This window comes from Staurois parvus, unplaced genomic scaffold (assembly GCF_062004578.1).
Source record: "Staurois parvus isolate SC_StPar_1 unplaced genomic scaffold, SC_StPar_1.0 ptg001246l, whole genome shotgun sequence".
Taxonomy (NCBI): Eukaryota; Metazoa; Chordata; class Amphibia; order Anura; family Ranidae; genus Staurois; species Staurois parvus.
Genome location: NW_028319042.1, coordinates 90001 through 109910, shown reverse-complemented (window position 1 = coordinate 109910; position 19910 = coordinate 90001). Strand labels below are relative to the sequence as shown.

The window sequence follows — 19910 nt, the reverse complement described above, 5'->3', positions numbered from 1 at the left end:
TGTAATTAATATGTGTGCGGTTTTGAAGGGATGAGGTGGCAACCCTACAGAGCCCTGAGTTATATGTACGCACGTGCAGGTTTCCCATACATGGGATGTGCATGGCTCAGAGCCCTTGGAACATCTGCACATGCATCAGATGAAACAAATATGATGGCACCAAAACTAAAGGGGAATGAAGTTCCTCTTTAACTGCAGCTGAGAAAAATCAGGTCTCCTCCCCTGTCAGATAAGGCTTCGCTGTGTTAGACCAGTTTAAATCCCAGGACTGGATGGACAGAAATACAAATCTTTTGACTGGTAAAAGTGCTCCTGAATATGAATTTCTATGTATTTATCTTTTTACCATTTCTGCTTACAAAATTGATCTACTTAGACATAAAAACCAGAAATGAAATCTGTAGGTCTTTGAGCGTTAAATATCTAGATGTTTGACTCTTTTAATAAGGTGATACAGAACCTTCTACAATGCATACACAAGAGACGAGATGTTTCCAGAAAGACAGATAAAGCAGCAATGTTTTATTTAGATGACGGATCTGTGCGTTGGAGATACCGCGATACACACTGATACAGATCTTCCATTTTACCGTGGCGGAGCCGAGCGATATGGCTCACTATTTTAGGAGATGTATATTTTATAAAGGTTATGCATGTATTAAATATGCTCAAACTCCGACTGTGTCCTGAAACAAAGAGAGAAAAGACTCTGAATTTCTAGCGGGAGGCAAGAAAAAAAAACATTAAAATTTTGATAAAAGTTCTTGTGCAGGAATATAATAGTCTGTCCTGAGCTTTGCATTTTATATCACGTTATGACGGTATCTTTACGACCTTCTCTACAGACCCACAAGGTCAACATTAAATACATTGCAGTAATGACTTTGCAGTAAAATGTTGGCTGCTGGTTAAGAATTTATTTCCTGAGTTAAAAAAAAGAAAAATTAAACTTGGACCAATGTACACAACTGTGCAATTATCCGGTAAGTTTATTGTAACATTCTAACTACTCACTGTGTAACACTTTAACTATTGACTGTGTAACATTTTAACTACTGACTGTGTAACATTCTAACTACTGACTGTGTAACATTTTATCTACTGACTGTGTAACATTCTAACTACTGACTGTGTAACATTTTATCTACTGACTGTGTAACATTCTAACTACTGACTGTGTAACACTTTAACTATTGACTGTGTAACATTTTATCTACTGACTGTGTAACACTTTAACTATTGACTGTGTAACATTTTATCTACTGACTGTGTAACATTCTAACTACTGACTGTGTAACACTTTAACTATTGACTGTGTAACATTTTATCTACTGACTGTGTAACACTTTAACTATTGACTGTGTAACATTTTATCTACTGACTGTGTAACATTCTAACTACTGACTGTGTAACATTTTAACTATTGACTGTGTAACATTCTAACTACTGACTGTGTAACATTTTAACTACTGACTGTGTAACATTTTATCTACTGACTGTGTAACACTTTAACTATTGACTGTGTAACATTCTAACTACTGACTGTATAACATTCTAACTACTGACTGTGTAACATTTTAACCTCCCTGGCGATCTGATTATTTCAGATTTTTGGTGCTGAAAGCGGTACCATTATTTTGCATGGAAATATGTAGTTTTTTTCTTATTGTAGGCTGTAATATTTAGGAATAACTCACTGAAATCTGTCTGAACAAGAGTCTATTAAACATCCCGGGTATGATAAAATTTTAAACACAAAATCATAAATTATAATTTAATAAATAATCATAAAAAATAATAATAATACATTTAATTCAATAATATAATCAAACCAAAAACACTGAAATGTGAACTAGAGCGCCAAGTTCGCACATCGCTGAGCAAAGTCGCAGAATCGTTTTCAGTGTCTGATGAGGAATTTCCCCCACCAATCATTATCACTCAATTCTGCAAGTGGTTCTGATTTACTATCGCTGTTCTCTAGCTGGTCTAAACCCGCTTTTGACCTAAAGGGACACTTTTTGGACGCCATGGACATTTCTCAGTTTCCAGGCAGAAAGAACAGTCAAAATGTAGCCAGGGGACAGGACAAAGCACTCGGGACACAATGTATGTGAAATGGGTTGAAACAGCAATGTTTTACTATGTAAAATCATTTTGAAAAAAATTACATTCTTTTAAATTTTCAAATTTCCCGCCGCCGGTGGCGCCCGTACGTCCTGACGTCACAGGGACCTGAACACAGAAGCCGGATGCCGGCATCGGCTGGAGGAGATGGCCGGGGACGCTGCAGGGGACACATCGCGGGAGCGAAGGACAAGGTAAGTGCTGCAGGGACTCACTATGCAGCGCCGCATGGTAAGCCCGAGTGTAGCTCGGGGGGGTCACCGCTTTTGGTACTGACATTTTACCCCGAGCTACACTCGGGAATACCGCCAGGGAGATTAATTATTGATTGTGTAACATTGTAACTACTGATTGTGTGACATTTTAACATTGTAACTGCTGATTGTAACATTGTAACTATTCAAATCAAATTTCTGTTGTCAATATTTAAAAACACTTCAAGGAAATTTCTCTATAGATGTACAGTAGGTAATTAGTATATAGCAGTGGTGTTTAATGCTGTTGATATAGAGGATCTTAGTGTGACCCCTGACATCACCAAAGGGCCACATATCAATTTTACAAGATGTAATACTTAACAAGAAAAAAACTCTCAGATGGCAAGACACTATGGGCATGCTGCAAAAGGTAGTCAGAGACTGCAGACACACTGAAAAAGGTAGTCGGTGGCTGTAAATATGCAAAAGTAGATGGTCAGAGACAATGGGTAAGCTACAAAGGAAAGTCAGAGACTGCAGTCACAAGGGATGATCAGCGACTGCAGACATATTACAAGAAATGATCAGAGACTGTGGACATACTACAAGAGATGGTCAGAGGCTGCAGATGCACTACAGGAAATGTTTAGAGGCTGAAACCATGCTGCAAGAGATGGTCAAAGACTGCAGATTTGACATAAGAGATGGTCAGAGACTGCGGACATACTTCAAGAGATGATTAGAGACTGCAGACATACTACAAACGTTGGGTCAAAGAGTGCAGACATGCTACAAGAAATGACCAGAGACTGTAGACATACTACAAGAAATGGTCAGAGATTGGAGACATACTACAAGAGGTGGTCAGAGATCTCAGACCTGCTGCAAGGTGTGGCCAGAGATTGCAGTTATACTACATACTACAGCCATACTACAAGAGATGATCAGAGACTGCAAACAAGTTTCAAGAGATGGTCAAAGACTTCAGATGATCAGAGATCTCAGACATACTACAAGAGTTCGGTCAAAGACTGCAGATATACTACAAGAGAAGGTCAGAGATTGCAGATATAGTACAAGAGATGGTCAGAGATTGTAGATATACTACAAGAGATGGTCAGAGATTGCAGATATACTACAAGAGATGGTCAGAGATTGCAGATATAGTACAAGAGATGGTCAGAGATTGCAGATATAGTACAAGAGATGGTCAGAGATTGCAGATATACTACAAGAGATGGTCAGAGATTGCAGATATAGTACAAGAGATGGTCAGAGATTGCAGATATAGTACAAGAGATGGTCAGAGATTGTAGATATACTACAAGAGATGGTCAGAGATTGCAGATATACTACAAGAGATGGTCAGAGATTGCAGATATAGTACAAGAGATGGTCAGAGATTGCAGATATAGTACAAGAGATGGTCAGAGATTGCAGATATACTACAAGAGATGGTCAGAGATTGCAGATATAGTACAAGAGATGGTCAGAGATTGCAGATATAGTACAAGATATGCTCAGAGATTGCAGACATAACACAAGAGATGGTCAGATATTGCAGACATAACACAAGAGATGGTCAGATATTGCAGACATACTACAAGAGATTGCAGACATATTACAAGAGATGGTCAGAGATTGCAGACATACTACAAGAGATGGTCAGATATTGCAGACATGCTACAGGAGATGGTCAGAGATTGCAGACATGCTACAGGAGATGGTCAGATATTGCAGACATACTACAAGAGATGGTCAGATATTGCAGATATACTACAAGAGATGGTCAGAGATTGCAGATATAGTACAAGAGATGGTCAGAGATTGCAGATATAGTACAAGAGATATTCAGAGATTGCAGATATACTACAAGAGATGGTCAGAGATTGCAGATATACTACAAGAGATGGTCAGAGATTGCAGATATAGTACAAGAGATGGTCAGAGATTGCAGATATAGTACAAGAGATGGTCAGAGATTGCAGATATAGTACAAGAGATGGTCAGAGATTGCAGACATAACACAAGAGATGGTCAGAGATTGCAGATATAGTACAAGAGATGGTCAGAGATTGCAGACATAACACAAGAGATGGTCAGAGATTGCAGATATAGTACAAGAGATGGTCAGAGATTGCAGACATACTACAAGAGATGGTCAGAGATTGCAGATATAGTACAAGAGATGCTCAGAGATTGCAGATATAGTACAAGAGATGCTCAGAGATTGCAGACATAACACAAGAGATGGTCAGATATTGCAGACATACTACAAGAGATTGCAGACATACTACAAGAGATGGTCAGATATTGCAGATATAACACAAGAGATGGTCAAAGACTGCAGACATGCTTTTAGAGTTGTTGGAGACTTGGGACAAACGTCTCAAGACAGTCAGAGACTGATGACACATTACATAACACTGCTAGAGAACACTATGATTACAGCCCCTATACATATCAATGCTTCCACTTATGTGCTTCCTACCGCTTCCTTCAACCTTAGGTTCACATCTGTGTAGATGGTGCCACTGCGGATCTGCATGAAAATCTGTGCAGCCGCACCACCCTCACAGAGAAATGCGGACCCGCGGGCAGGTGCCATTAGTTCTAATCATGGGTGTATTTACCACAAGGCAAACAAGGCATTTGCCTAGGGCGACATTTTTCAGGGGGGGCAGCACTGCCCCTTGGAAGAAGGGATGGAAGAAGGGACACACATGTCATGGGGACCTGGTGGGTTCCGAGAGATGGTGTAATGTACAACCCGACTCTCATTTGGGGATGTCCCAGAGCTGTGAAGGTTAGTGTCTCTCTTTCTCTTGCCATGGGGGGTGGTGGATGGTATATGGGGGCAGTGGTAATGGAAAGCTCTCTCGGGTAGGAAGCTTGGGTGTTGTTGGTCAATGTCAGTTTCTCCGTGGGGGGGGGGGGGGCAATTTTTGTGTTGCCTAGGGCAGCACAAAACCTAAATACATCACTGGTTCTAGTGGCGCGCTGCCCGCACTGGAAAACGCAACCATACTGGGAACCGAGGTTCCCTTGCGGGCTGCGTTTTCCAAAGTAGTGCAGGGACTTCTTCCCTGTGTGTCACAGGCACGGGAGTCCATTCAAATGAATGGCTCTCATGCCCGTGCAAAACGCAGCCCGCATGGCCGCATAGATGTGAACTGGGGGTAAAAGAATTGTGCCACATTGGGTATTTCTCTGAGCCAGATCCATGATAGAAGATCGAAGGATAAAAAATATATAAAAAGAGAAGAGACGAACAGCACAGAAAAAGTAACATAATGTCAAAGAAATAAACCTATGATAAGAATATTTGTCATTTAAGCACCAAGGCAAGGAGAACACAGACTAACATCTACAGGGACCCTGAGGGCCACACAGTAAGTGCCAAAGGGCCATAGGCCACAGGTTACATATGGTACTGTATTTAGAAATCTATAGCTCACTGTAAAGCCACATACAGTCATGGCCGAAATTGTTGGCACCCTTGATATTTCTCCAGGAAATCATGTATTTCTCACGAAACGTATTGCATTAACACATGTTTTGCTATACACATGTTTATTCCCTTTGTGTGTATTGGGACAAAACAAAAAAAGGGAGGAAAGAAAGCAAATTCGACATAATGTCACACAAACCTCCAAAAATGGGCTGGACAAAAGTATTGGCACCCTTTCACAACTGCGGATAAATAAGAATGTTACAAGCATGTGATGCTCCTGTAAACTCACCTGGGGCAAGTAACAGGTGTGGGCAATATAGAAATCACACCTGAAAGCAGATAAAAAGGAGAGACGTTCACTTAACCTTTGCATTGTGTGTCTGTCTGTGCCACACTAAGCATGGACAACAGAAAGAGGAGACGAGAACTGTCTGAGGACCTGAGAACCAAAATTGTGGCAAAATATCAACAATCTCAAGGTTACAAGTCCATCTCCAGAGAACTAGATTTGCCTTTGTCCACAGTGCGCAACATTATCAAGAAGTTTGCAACCCATGGCACTGTAGCTAATCTCCCTGGTCGTGGACGGATGAGGAAAATTGATGAAAGATTGCAACGCAGAATAGTCCGGATGGTGGATAAGCAGCCCCAAACATGTTCCAAAGACATTCAAGCTGTCCTGCAGGCTCAGGGAGCATCAGTGTCAGCGCGAACTATCCGTCGACATTTAAATGAAATGAAACGCTATGGCAGGAGACCCAGGAGGACCCCACTGCTGACACAGAGACATAAAAAAGCAAGACTACAGTTTGCCAAAATGTACTTGAGTAAGCCAAAAGCCTTCTGGGAAAACGTCTTGTGGACAGATGAGACCAAGATAGAGCTTTTTGGTAAAGCACATCATTCTACTGTTTACCGAAAACGGAATGAGGCCTACAAAGAACAAAACACAGTACCTACGGTAAAATATGGTGGAGGTTCAATGATGTTTTGGGGTTGTTTTGCTGCCTCTGGCACTGGGTGCCTTGACTGTGTGCAAGGCATCATGAAATCTGAGGATTACCAAAGGATTTTGGGTCGCACTGTAGGGCCCAGTGTCAGAAAGCTGGGTTTGCGTCCAAGATCCTGGGTCTTCCAGCAGGACAATGACCCCAAACATACGTCAAAAAGCACTCAGAAATGGATGGCAAAGAAGCGCTGGAGAGTTCTGAAGTGGCCAGCAATGAGCCCAGATCTAAATCCCATTGAACACCTGTGGAGAGATCTTAAAATTGCTGTTGGGAAAAGGTGTCCTTCCAATAAGAGAGACCTGGAGCTGTTTGCAAAGGAAGAGTGGTCCAAAATTCCGGGTGAGAGGTGTCAGAAGCTTATTGATGGTTATAGGAAGCGACTGATTTCAGTTATGTTTTCCAAAGGGTGTGCAACCAAATATTAAGTTAAGGGTGCCAATACTTTTGTCCAGCCCATTTTTGGGGTTTTGTGTGACATTATGTCATATTTGCTTTTCTGCCTCTGTTTTATATTTGTTCCAATACATACAAAGGGAATAAACATGTGTATAGCAAAACATGTGTTAATGCAATACCTTTTTTGTGTGAAATACTTGATTTTCAGGAAAAATATCAAGGGTGCCAACAATTTCGGCCATGACTGTACATTGAAGTGTATTGTACACACTTTCAATGTTTATGTTAAAGCCATTTTTTTCCATGCATGGTTGCCCATATTTTTTTTTATTGTATTATAATCCATCCCTGGGAAATCATAATCTCCTCAGTCTCCCACACCCACCCTACTCCCACTCATTCACAAAAAGAAAAAAACCCTTTATCACCTCTTTGTACTCATGAGTCCACCATCATGTAACTCTCTGAGGCACCTCTTCTGGTAGAGGAGACCAGAGATCCACCAGTGCTGTCCATTCCTGTCAACCGTTCTTGTTGCCACCCCTCATCATGGCATCATCAAGCTGCCAGTAAAAGCTTCAGAACCCTATGAGGATCCAGATAATAAGCTCTTACTTCAGCCAATGGGAGGTGTCCACGTCAGCAGGGAGAAACCTGGGTGCTTCAAGAAGGACCTTCTCGCTCTGCAGTGCAGAAGAAGGAAGACAAGGGAACTGATGTGTCATCTGACTATAGACTCAGGTAAGAAATTGGGCATTAATTTAATTTTTTCAAATTTTTGGATTAAATATATAGGGGTGGGGGTGTGCCGTTTAGATTTTAGAGGGGAAGGGGGGGGGTACCCTTGAAGATAATCTTTAACATAAAGACTATGGATGAGCTGGATTCCAATCCAAACTTTGTCCAAACTCAGTTTGTTCAAAGCTAAGAAAAGCTGTAAATAATCCCATCCCGCCATCCCAATGGGCTGTGGGCTGGAGATTCCTCACCATGCAGCTGCACCTAACAATGGTGTGGGGATGCTCATGACATCATCAACCTAATACCCCCTCATGGCCATATTAGAACAATGCCATGGTACTAATATGGTCATGTGGTCATATTAGGCCAATGATGTCATGGGCATCTCCACCTTTTTGTACGTACAGCTGACCTAATATGGCCATGTGACCAGATTACATTAATGATGTCATGAGCATCCCTGCCCCATTGTACACTGGCAGCAGCTCATTGGGCCAGAAATACAGCCAACTTCAGAATTCAGACCATACCCAACAGGGCTGGATCTAGTCTTTCTGATGTGGGAGTGCAATAAAAAATGTCAGGGGAGCACAGAATGGAAGGTCAGCAGGGCAGTGTACAGGGGTCAATAAGGCAGTGTACAGAAGTCAGCAGGGCAATGCACAGGGGTCAGTAGAGCTGAGGATAGGGGGACAGCAGAGCTGAAGACAGGGGTCAGCAGGGCAATGCACAGGGGTCAGCAGGGCAATGCACAGGGGTCAGTAGAGCTGAGGATAGGGGGACAGCAGAGCTGAAGACAGGGGTCAGCAGGGCAATGCACAGGGGTCAGCAGGGCAATGCAGATGGGTCAGCAGGGCAGAAAACAGGGGGCAGTAGAGCTGAGGATAGGGGATAGCAGAGCTGAAGACAGGGGTCAGCAGGGCAATGCACAGGGGTCAACAGGGCAGAGAACAGGGCTCAGTAGAGCTGAGGATAGGGGACAGCAGAGCTGAAGACAGGGGTCAGCAGGGCAATGCACAGGGGTCAGCAGGGCAATGCACAGGGGTCAGCAGGGCAATGCAGATGGGTCAGCAGGGCAGAAAACAGGGGGCAGTAGAGCTGAGGATAGGGGATAGCAGAGCTGAAGACAGGGGTCAGCAGGGCAATGCACAGGGGTCAACAGGGCAGAGAACAGGGGTCAGTAGAGCTGAGGATAGGGGACAGCAGAGCTGAAGACAGGGGTCAGCAGGGTGGAGGACAGGGGTTTGCAACTGGCAGGTAGAGGACAGGAGTCACTTCTGGCAGGGCAGAGGACAAGCATACCTTTGGGCAAGACAGGGGCCACTGCTGGCAGGACAGAGGACAAGGGCCACTGCCGGCAGGACAGAGGACAGGGGTCACTGCAGGCAGGGCACTCAGCAGAGGGGGGAACAACTAGAATCTGGGGGCATATCCCACCCCAGCACCCCCCTAGATCTGGCCATGGTGCCCAATTTGGAAAAAAACTCAAGCTCATCCCTGATAAGAATTTGCCGATTAGAAACTGAAGGAAGCAAACACATTTTTTTTTCAATAAATCAGCCTCCTTTATTAGCAACTGTTGAAATGTTAGTTACCCAGGGAATGCATTGTTTTAAGTGGGTCATGTGACTCATACGCTTGCATTGTAATAAGGAGCAGTAAAGCACAGCCACTGTGTAGTGAGAAGGTATGTCTGCACCCATTTACATTTATAATTGCAAACTCCACATGAGGCTTATCAAACATTAACCACTTCCTGTCCGACCCATGTATATAAACGGCCGGACAGGAGCAGACAGGGGCGGGTGGCTGTTTATAAACGCCCTCCCCGCTCCCTGTTTCTGCGCGCTCCCTGGGAGCATGCAGCACCACGATCCGGCGACCACTGTGTCCTCCAGGCACAGTGGGACACCGATCGTTGTACGGGACCTCTGTGTGCGGTTCCGATCATGTGATCACTGATTGGCCAATCAGTGATCACATGAAGAGTAGTAAGCAAGATGTCACTTCTAACATCATTGCTTACTACGTGTGAAATCTGTGAATGATCACCAAGATCACATGGTACAAGGCTATTCACAACATTCTTGTACCATGTGACAAGCTGTGACAAATCACAGCTCACACAGTATTTCTCAATGGCTGCAAGAATGCAGCCAGAGAAAAGGAGAAATGATTGCTTTTACAGTCTTTATGTGTGTAAAAGCAATCAGTATGAAAAAAAAAACATCACCGCCCACAAGTAGTACAGTGTCACAATGGTGACACTGTACTGCTAGGGTGACAGCATGTAAAAATTTAAAAAAAATATATAAAACATTTAAATAAAAATGTAAAAAAGTTTGAAAAATTATAATTTTTGGTTAAAAACTAATTTGGGTAATTTTGTTTTTATTAAAAATATAACTGAATAAATGTTGGCCAAGACTTATGAAGAAAGATTATTTATTTGCAAAATTGTATAAGAAAAACACTTTTTTTCCAAATATTTGAACTTTTTCATTTATAAAAAAAAAATAAAAATCCCAGCGGTGAATAAATACCACCAAAATAAAGTTGTATCTGTCTCAAAAAATATTAAAAGATTCCTATGGGTACAGTGTTGCATGACCGTGCAATTGTCATTCAAAGTGTGATAGCGCTGAAATTTGGCCTGGGCAGGAAGGGGGCTGAAAGTGTCCGGACCAGGGGCGGACTGATTATTTGGAAACTCGGGCACTGCACGAGGGCCCGGGGTCAGTAGGGGGCCACATGAGATGCCCCTGGTACCTTTTTCATAGGCTTTTTTGAGTTTGGGCAAGGACACAGGGGCCCCATGATCCCCTATTGCCCGGGGGCCCCATGAGTTGTCAGTCCACCCCTGGTCCGGACTTGAAGTGGTTAAAGCATATTAATCAGATGATATACTGTATGTCTAGCTGGTCCTTTTTAAGTCTATATTTATCCTGTGTATCCCAAAAAAATGAAACAGTCTGTACATTCCCTTTAAGTTTAATGGGGTTGACATATATAAAATGGAAGAAATTGCTTCTCTCATACCAACCAATCACACTTTTCGTGGACGTGGAGCACAATGAATAATGATTTGAGTTTCATCTAACTGCCGTTCCAAGTGCAGACCAAACCTTCAGAGAGATAATAAGGCTGCAAAGTGCAGATTGACTTCCTTTTGAAGAAATATTGTCTTGCCACTTTCGGACATACCCCGACTTTGCCGTCTCTCAGATCTGCTTTCAACTGTTCCACTTTGATCTGACAGATTACTTTCAGCAGCCGAATGCAGCAAAAGTCGCCTTTTTTAATATTGGTCACTGGAAATTGATACAAGGCATAAGTTCTATTGAATAGAAAGAGGAAGAGGAGGAAAGTAGAAGGGGAACTTAAGGCTGAAGCTTCATGTTCTTATTTTTTGCCTTTTCTGGTTCCTCCATCAACATCCTAACATAATTTTTAAGTGAGACCTTTATATTTTCATCACATGCCTTGTTTTAGACCCAGTGATGTCATCACTGGGTCTCTGTGCTTCTGTATGTAAATCATGGTTGGTGGGAGGGGTTGATTAAAACATCATTTGACCCAGTCCCAGTACTCCTTTCAACAGTCCTCAGCCCTGATACAAGCAGTGAGCTGGCTCTTCAGAGGAGTGATGCAAATATCAAAATGCCTCGATGGGTGGATGTCAGTCAGAAGCAGTGAGTGTTCCTAGGCAGGCTGTATTTGCATGCAAACCACCCTAGGCAACACCCACATCTGATGCTGAGCCCTCCATGATTGAAAGAACTGAAATTCAATATATGAAAGAGTCACACTGGGGAAAGTCAGACAAGAGAAGAAAGGGCTAGCTGATGCTCCTGATGTCCTCCAGCCAGGAAGGTGGCAGACTTTAATAGACATGGTGAGCCAATATAAGGTCAACAGACACAATTGGAGGAGAACTGTGTCAAACAGATCCCTCTCTGGCCAACTGTATCAAAATTATTCTTTTCTGGCTAACGGTGTCAAAGTCATCTTTCTCTGGGCAACTGCATCATAGTGATCCTTCTCTGGCCAATGGTGTTAAAGTCATCCCTCCCTGGCCAACTGCGTCACAGTCATCCCTCTCTGGCCAACTGCGTCACAGTCATCCCTCTCTGGCCAACTGCGTCACAGTCATCCCTCTCTGGCCAACTGCGTCACAGTCATCCCTCTCTGGCCAACTGCGTCACAGTCATCCCTCTCTGGCCAGTTGTGTCACAGTCATCCCTCTCTGGCCAGTTGTGTCACAGTCATCCCTCTCTGGCCAACTGCATCACAGTCATCCCTCTCTGGCCAGCTGTGTCACAGTCATCCCTCTCTGGCCAATGGTGTCAAAGTCCTCCTTCTTTGGCCAACTGCATCAAAGGGATCCTTCTCTAGCCAACTGCATCATAGGAATTTCTCTCTGGCCAGCTATGTCAAAGTGACTCCTCTTTGGCCAATTGCATCAAAGTGACCCCTCTCTGACCAACTGCATCAAAAGCATCCCTCTCTGGCCAACTGTGTCAAAGTCATCCCTCTCTATCCAATTGTGTTAAAGTCATCCCTCACTGGACAACTGTGTCAAAATCATCCTTCTCTGGCCAACTGATCCACAATCATCCCTCTCTAGCCAACTGCATCAAAGTCATCCCTCTCTGGCCAATTGTGCTAAAGTCATCCCTCTCTGGACAACTGCGTCAAAATCATCCTTCTCTGGCCAACTGCTTCACAATCATCCCTTTCTAGCCAACTGCATCAATGTCAACTTTCTTTAGCCAACTGCATCAGAATCATTCCTCTCTGGCCAACTGTGTCAACTGCAACCTTTGCTAGCCAACTGCATCACAGTCATCCCTCTCTGGCCAGCTGCATCAACTTCAACCTTCTTTGGCCAGCTGGCATCACAATCACCCTTCTCCGGCCAACTGTGTCAAAGTCATCCCTCTCTGGCCAACTGTGTCAAAGTCATCCCTGTCTGGACAACTGTGTCAAAGTCATCCCTGTCTGGACAACTGCATCACAACCATTCCTCTCCACTGTGTAAGATGCCAAATTCTTACTTGCTTATAGCATACAGTAATAGACATAATGAGCCAATGTGAGTAGACAGACAGAGTTGGAGAAAAGCTATAGACTCAAGTTTGGTCACTGACCTGCACTATGCATGGCCTCAGCCTAGGGCAACAGACTGACAGCTACCAAAAGAGAAGGTAGGTTAGGAGGGGCTGGAGAAAATACTGCATATTTTGATGAATTTGCATGTCATAGGCATAAAACCAGTCATTATCATATTTGAAAATATTTTTATTATGAGCAGCTTTCTATATTTGAATATATTGTTTCCTCAGATCCTAAGATCATCTGCTCTTATCTCTCAGGGCTCTTGGCAGTGACAATTCTCTGAATGACCCAAATCAAGAGTGCTCCGGCAATGAAGAAACATTGGATGGCTGCTTGGACTGGAGGCTGCCAGCGGGAATCTCCACACTGATGCCAAATTGTAGATAGGGAGTAAAGGTGAGTGAGGTTGTAACCATTCTGAATGGTTATCCCATCACCCGATATTGGACTGCTCTCTCCCCACCTCCTCCCGTGTAGAAATCATTGTCTTACGACAGAGTTGACAACTTTTTAAAAATTTGTTTCAGAAATTCTTTGCTGCTGAATACACAACGAATGTTGTGCATTAAGGTGCGTTGCAATAAAGTGTAAGTTCACCTTTAACAAAGAGTACAGCCATGTTGGTCCCTATGGGTATAGCAGCCTGGTGTGCTAAATATGCCTTCCAGCCAGGGCTACCTTTCTGTTTAAGGAATGTAATCCAAAACAATGTTTAACCGCTTCCCTGCCACCGTATATCAGAAATACTGCTACACGGCGGCACAGATGCGCAAAGTCACATATATACGTGATTTTCATTTCCGGGTAGGGGGCTTGCTCCCTACCCGCACCGCCATTTGCAGCTGCGGATGTCAATCACCGGGTCATAGCTGGTGATTACCCACCGGCACCGACAATCACCGACGAGGAGGAAGACTGTTCTGTTTACAAACAGTCTTCCTCCCTGTCAGCTTGGGCACACTGCTCGGGATGGCTGTGCACTGGAACTCATCAAAAACGCATCTGCAAAAACACATCCGGAATGCATATGGACTGCGTTTCTATAGTGTGAACCGGCCCTGAAAGCAAAAAGCAGCATTTTTGCTAGAATAGAGTTTAACCACTTTAAGACCGGACACTTTTACCCCCTTCCTGACCAGGGCAATTTTCAGCTTTCAGCGCTATCACGCTTTGAATGACAATTACGCGGTCATGCAACACTGTACCCATATGAATTTTTTACCATTTTTTTAAACAGATAAGGCTTTATTTTGGTGGTATTTATTCACCACTGGGATTTTTATTTTTTTTTGCTATGTAAATGAAAAAGTCCAAAAATTTTGAAAAAAAGTGTTTTTTTTATAAAATTTTGCAAATAAATAATATTTCATCATAAATCTTTGCCAAAATTTATTCCGTTATCTTTTTAGTAAAAAAAAAATAGTTTATAACAAAAATTATAATTTTTAAACATTTTTTTTTACATTTTTATTTTATTTTTTTATATTATTATTTTTTATTTATTTATTTATTTTTTACATACTGTCACCCTAGCAGTACAGTGTCACCATGGTGACACTGTACTACTTGTGGGGGGTGATGAAGATTTTTTTTTTTTTTTTACACATTGCTTTTACACCCATACAGGATGTAAAAGCAATCATTTCTCTTTCTCTCTGTGTTCATTCTTGCACTCATTGAGAAGTACTGAGTGAGCTGTGATTGGTCACAGCTTGTCACATGGTGCAAGCCTGTTGTGAATAGGCTTGTACCATGTGACCTCTATGATCATTCACAGATTACACACGTAGTAAGCAATGATGTCACAAGTGACATCTTGCTTACTACTTTGCATGTGATCACTGATTGGCCAATCAGTGATCACATGAGCGGGACCTCGTACAGAGGTCCCGTCCGACGATCGGTGTTTCACTGTGTCCGGAGGAGCGCGCACAAGCAGGGTGCGGGGAGGCCGTTTATAAACGGCCACCCGACCCTGCACTGCCACCGTCCGGCCGTTTATATGCAACGGCCGGTCGGGAAGTGGTTAATGGAGAAGTTGCTGAAATGCATGGTAGTGCGTTTTTGCCGCATTTTGTGTCTTGCATTTTTATTCTGCCCAGCAAAAAAAAAAAACATGTCCACTTTATAAAAAAAAAAAAGAGCTGAACAAAACACAAAGCGCGACAAAAACGCATGTAAAAAAAATGCAAAACTAAGTGTGAAAAGCACTGCAAAACGGACCAAAAGGAAACTGCATAGGTGTGAATGGAGCCTTAGACAGGAACCAATTAACCTACCAACATGTCTTTGGAGTGTGGGAGGAAGCCCATGCAGGCACAGAGAGAACATGTAAATGCCAGGCAGGTGGTGCTGTGGTTGGGATTTGAACCAACGATCCTAGTACTGCCAGGCGGAAGTGCTAGCCACTGTGCTGCCCATTCAGTATTGTGATTGGAGGTTGCAAGTAAGCAGCCGCCGCATAAATAATGGTGGCATTGGGATGGGCCACTTCAGGGGGTGGGTGGAAATTTCCCATTACTGGCCAAAAAAACCCTGCCAAAAAATTTTGATCTATTAACCTAATTAGTATATATCTAATTATTATTAATAATAATAATCTTATTATTATTCTTCTTATTATTATTAATCTTATTATTAATCGTATTATTATTATTATTATTATTATTATTATTATTAATCGTATTATTATTATTATTATTATTAATAATAATCGTATTATTATTATTATTATTATTAATAGTATTATTATTCATATTATTATTATTAATAACATTAATCATATTATTGTTATTAATCTTATTATTATTATTAATTGTATTATTATTATTATTATTCGTATTATTAATCTTATTATTAATAATAATCTTCTTCTTATTCTTCTTATTCTTCTTATTATTAGTATTAATAATTTAATTTAAATGCATTCCTCAATAGCCACAAAAAAATTGGTTGAAAATTTGTTGTAACCTTTGCCCATATCCTGTTCATATTGTAGCATAAAAGCAAAAAAAATATGTAAATCAGGCACAAAACCTTCATTTAAATCTATTCCCTAATAGCCAAAAGGCTATAAATCAACTTTATGTGCACCAAATGCCATTGCAAACCACTGATCTTACCTTGTAAAAGTAGCAGTGACATCATCACTGTGCTGTACATAGCCTATGGAGAGAGAAGAGTTGTGGGAGGGGTCCAGCAGGCTCCACCCTGTACAGAAAACTACAGGAGGGGGCGGAGACAAGACCAGTCACCCTGCACAAGGTGAGAGAGCAGCAGTGAGAGGTCTTTATTCCAGGAAGTCTCACGCTGGATTACTGCACAGATCTGGAAGAAATACATAAATCTCACCGAGATTAAAGACGAAAATGAATGAATTTCGACAATATCGGCTTATCCTGGAGTACTCTAGCTCTTGCTTCCATGTTCATTTGTTCTTCACTCTTTTTCGGAAAGCAGCACGCACGACCAGCCTTGGTTTTGGTCGTAAAGCAACGGTTAATTTTAGTTTATGAACAGATGGTTGGTGCACCCCCCCCCCCCCTCACCCAGCAGCCGGGATACCAGGGGGAGCCAGACAAATTCCACAAGCCGGGTTATAGCTCTAACGAGCATCGTAAATGACGCCCAATAAATGTAACGTTTTGTTTTTTCCTGCTGATGCAAGCAGCGAGTGCGCGGGGGGAACGCTGGCCCGGGGGTGTTATGTGAAGGTAGCAGCGGGTCTCTGGTACCTGTAAATGCAGCCCTTGTGCCACCAGAAACTAAAAAAAGGAGGAAATTTTGCCTGGTAGTAAAATGAATCAGCTAATTAAAGTGCTGTTTATTTCAGGTAGCCGACTACCGGCTCTGCTTTTAAAGCCCAGCAGAATTTGAAGGATTAAAGAACCTATAGAGAAACACCTTCATGTATGGATTCCTTCAGAAGCCCTGAAATAACATCTCCGTTCAGCTGGAGCTCTACACAGGGCTGGCGCTACCACTGGGCAAACTAGGCAGCCGCCTAGGGCACACTGCCGCTTAGGGTGCAGCCACGGTGGAGTGTTCCCTACACTCCACCACAGCCGGATCTAGGGGGGTGCTGGGGGTGCGCTATGCCCACCGCCGGGCTGGTCTTTCTACGCTCACTGTGCTTGGCCACTAAGTGCCTTCCCCCAAATCTGCACTCGCTTCTGGGACAAGGGGAGAGCAGCCTGGAGCAGAGAAGCCTGATGGGGGAGAAGGGAATGGGGGGGGTTGTGTTAGAAGGGAGGATTGGGGGACGATTTGTGCTAGGAAAAGGGGATCGGGGCAAGTTTGTGCTAGGAGGGAGGATTGGGGGGATTTGTGTTAGGAGGGATGATGGGGGGAAGGATTGTGCTGTGGGGGATTTAGAGGGGTTGTGCTAGGAAGGGGGATTTGGATGGGGAGGAAGGATCTGTGCTGGGAAGGGTAATTTGGAGGGGGTTGTGCTAGGTGGAGGAATTTAGGGGGACTTGTGCTAGGAGGGAGGATTGGGGGGGATTTGTGCTAGGAGAGGGGATTGGGGGGGGGATTTGTACTAGGAAAAGGGATTGGGGGTGGGGGGTTGTGCTAGAGGGCAGGATTTGGGAGGGGGGATTTGTACTAGGGGTTGGGGGATTTGTATTATGAGGGGGGATGGGGGGGGGAATTGTGCTGGCGGGGATTGGGAGGGGTTGTAATAGGAGGGGGGATTTGGATGGGGAGGAAGGATTTGCTCTGGGAAGGGTAACTTGGAGGGGGTTATGCTCGGTGGAAGAATTTAGGGGGACTTGTGTTAGGAGGGAGGATTGGGGGGGATTTGTGTAAAGAGAGGGGATTGGGGGTGGGGGGGTTGTGCTAGAAGGTAGGATTTGGGAGGGGGGATTTGTGCTAGGGGAAGGGATTTTAGGGGGATTTGTGCTAGGGGAAGGGATTTGGGGGGGATTTGTGTTTGGAGGGGGGATTGGAGAGGTTGTGATAGCAGAGGGGGATTTGGATGGGGAGGAAGGATTTGTGCTGGGAAAGATAATTTGGAGGGGGTTGTGCTAGGAGGGGGGATTTGGGGGGACTTGTGTTGGGGGGGGGATTGGGGGGGAAGTGCTAGAAGGTAGGATTGGGGGGGATTTGTGCTAGGCGAGGGGATTGGGGGGGGGATTTCTACTAGATGAAGGGATTGGGGGGGGGGGGTTGTGCTAGAAGGTAGGGTTTGGGAGGGATTTGTGCTAGGAGAGGGGAATGGGGGGGGGGGGGGAAATTTGTGTTTGGAGGAGGGATTGGGAGGGGTTGTGCTAGCAGAGGGGGATTTGGATGGGGAGGAAGGATTTGTGCTTGAAAGGTAATTTGGATGGGGTTGTGCTATAAGGCTGGATTTCAGGGGATTTGTTCTGGGGGGGGGGTGATTGGGGAAAGGATTTGAGCTATGGTGGAAAATTTGGGGGTAAAGAGAATGTGCTGAGAGGGGCAAAGTTTTTTTTTGGGGGGGGTTATAAGCAGTTGGTTTTGCTTAGGGCTTAAATATGAGATCAAGCTTGCACAGGGCATGGCTGTTCTGTAAAATGTCATGAATTAAAGAAAAAAACATATATATGTAAATCAAGCAAAAAACCTTCATTTAAATCTATTCCCAAATAGTCAAAAGACTATAAATCACCTTTTTGTGCTCCAAATGCTTTTGCAAACCCAGACACTACCTTGTAAACGTATCAGTGACATCCCTGTGCTGTACATAGCCTGTGCAAGGAGCAGAGCTTTGGGAGGGGCTCAGTAGGCTCCACCCTCTACAGAAAACTACAGGGGGGGGTGGAGACAAGACCAGTCCCCCTGCACAAGGAGAGAGAGCAGCAGTGAGCAATCTTTATTACAGGAAACCCCTGCACAGGAAGTACAGAAGATGTCTCATTCTGCATTATTGCACAATTCCAAACGAAATACACAAAGATCTCCAAGGGGTCTAACATAAAAAAATATTCACTATGCAAATGTCTCAAGCATGGCACGGCTGTCTCAAATAATTCCCATAATTTGTCTACTAAGACAATTTCCTAAGATCGTCATCTCCATCTAGTGGCCATAATGCATTATTTTTCTGATTGAGATGTTTTAGGAAGATACTGCATTATGGCCACTAGATGGCGCTAACGATCAGAGGAAAATACATATATCATCCGCTCCATCTAGTGGCCATACTGCATTATTTTCCTAAATTAGGTATTTTAGGAAGGTACCACCTTATGGCCACTAGATGGAGCTAATGATCACAGGAAATACATATATTAGTCATATTATGGGGGCTATTCTGTTCATTTTTTTTTTTATAAATGCATTCACAAGAGTCAAGTAACAACACTGATACCTTTTGTAATAAACATTTAGCCGTGATTTCAGCTTTAGGACCTCAGTGTTGATAGGAGACCTCTTAGTGTTGTGGGACCCGTTTACTTTAAATTCAGTTTTGTTCCTGCAATACTTTACTTTTGATAAGCTGCCAGTTCATGCAGGCACCGGAGACGCAGGGGGTCCAGATGGCATCCGTTCCTCCATTAAAATAAAAACATTTCATGAACCTGGAGGCTGGGAATAAGTCTGAGTTCAGGTCCTAAAAGCCAAAGTGGTTCTTCACCAAACAAGTGCCATGTGTAGGGCCGAGCTCCAGATCCCGAATTTTACCGATAACATCGACCTCATTCACCTCATCCTGTACAAACGGGGATTCTCACAACCAATCCAGTGCTGGCGTGAAATGGAAACAATGGGGGAGATTTACTAAAAGTGGAGCACACAGAATCGGGGTGTAGCCAATCAGCTTCCAGGTTTTATTGCCAAAGCTTAATTAAACAAGCTGAAGTGAGAAGCTGATTGGTTACTATGCACACCTGTACCAGATCA

General features: G+C 43.5%; 1 long non-coding RNA gene across 1 annotated transcript; it reads right to left on the bottom strand.

Moving 5' to 3' along the window:
• Window positions 1-501: 501 nt before the first annotated feature.
• Window positions 502-16527, bottom strand: LOC149437906 (uncharacterized). The gene is made up of 3 exons (XR_016307985.1): window positions 16395-16527; window positions 16166-16298; window positions 502-686 (listed from the first exon to the last, which is right to left on the bottom strand). It is a non-coding gene; the product is annotated as an uncharacterized LOC149437906 (long non-coding RNA).
• Window positions 16528-19910: the final 3383 nt, after the last annotated feature.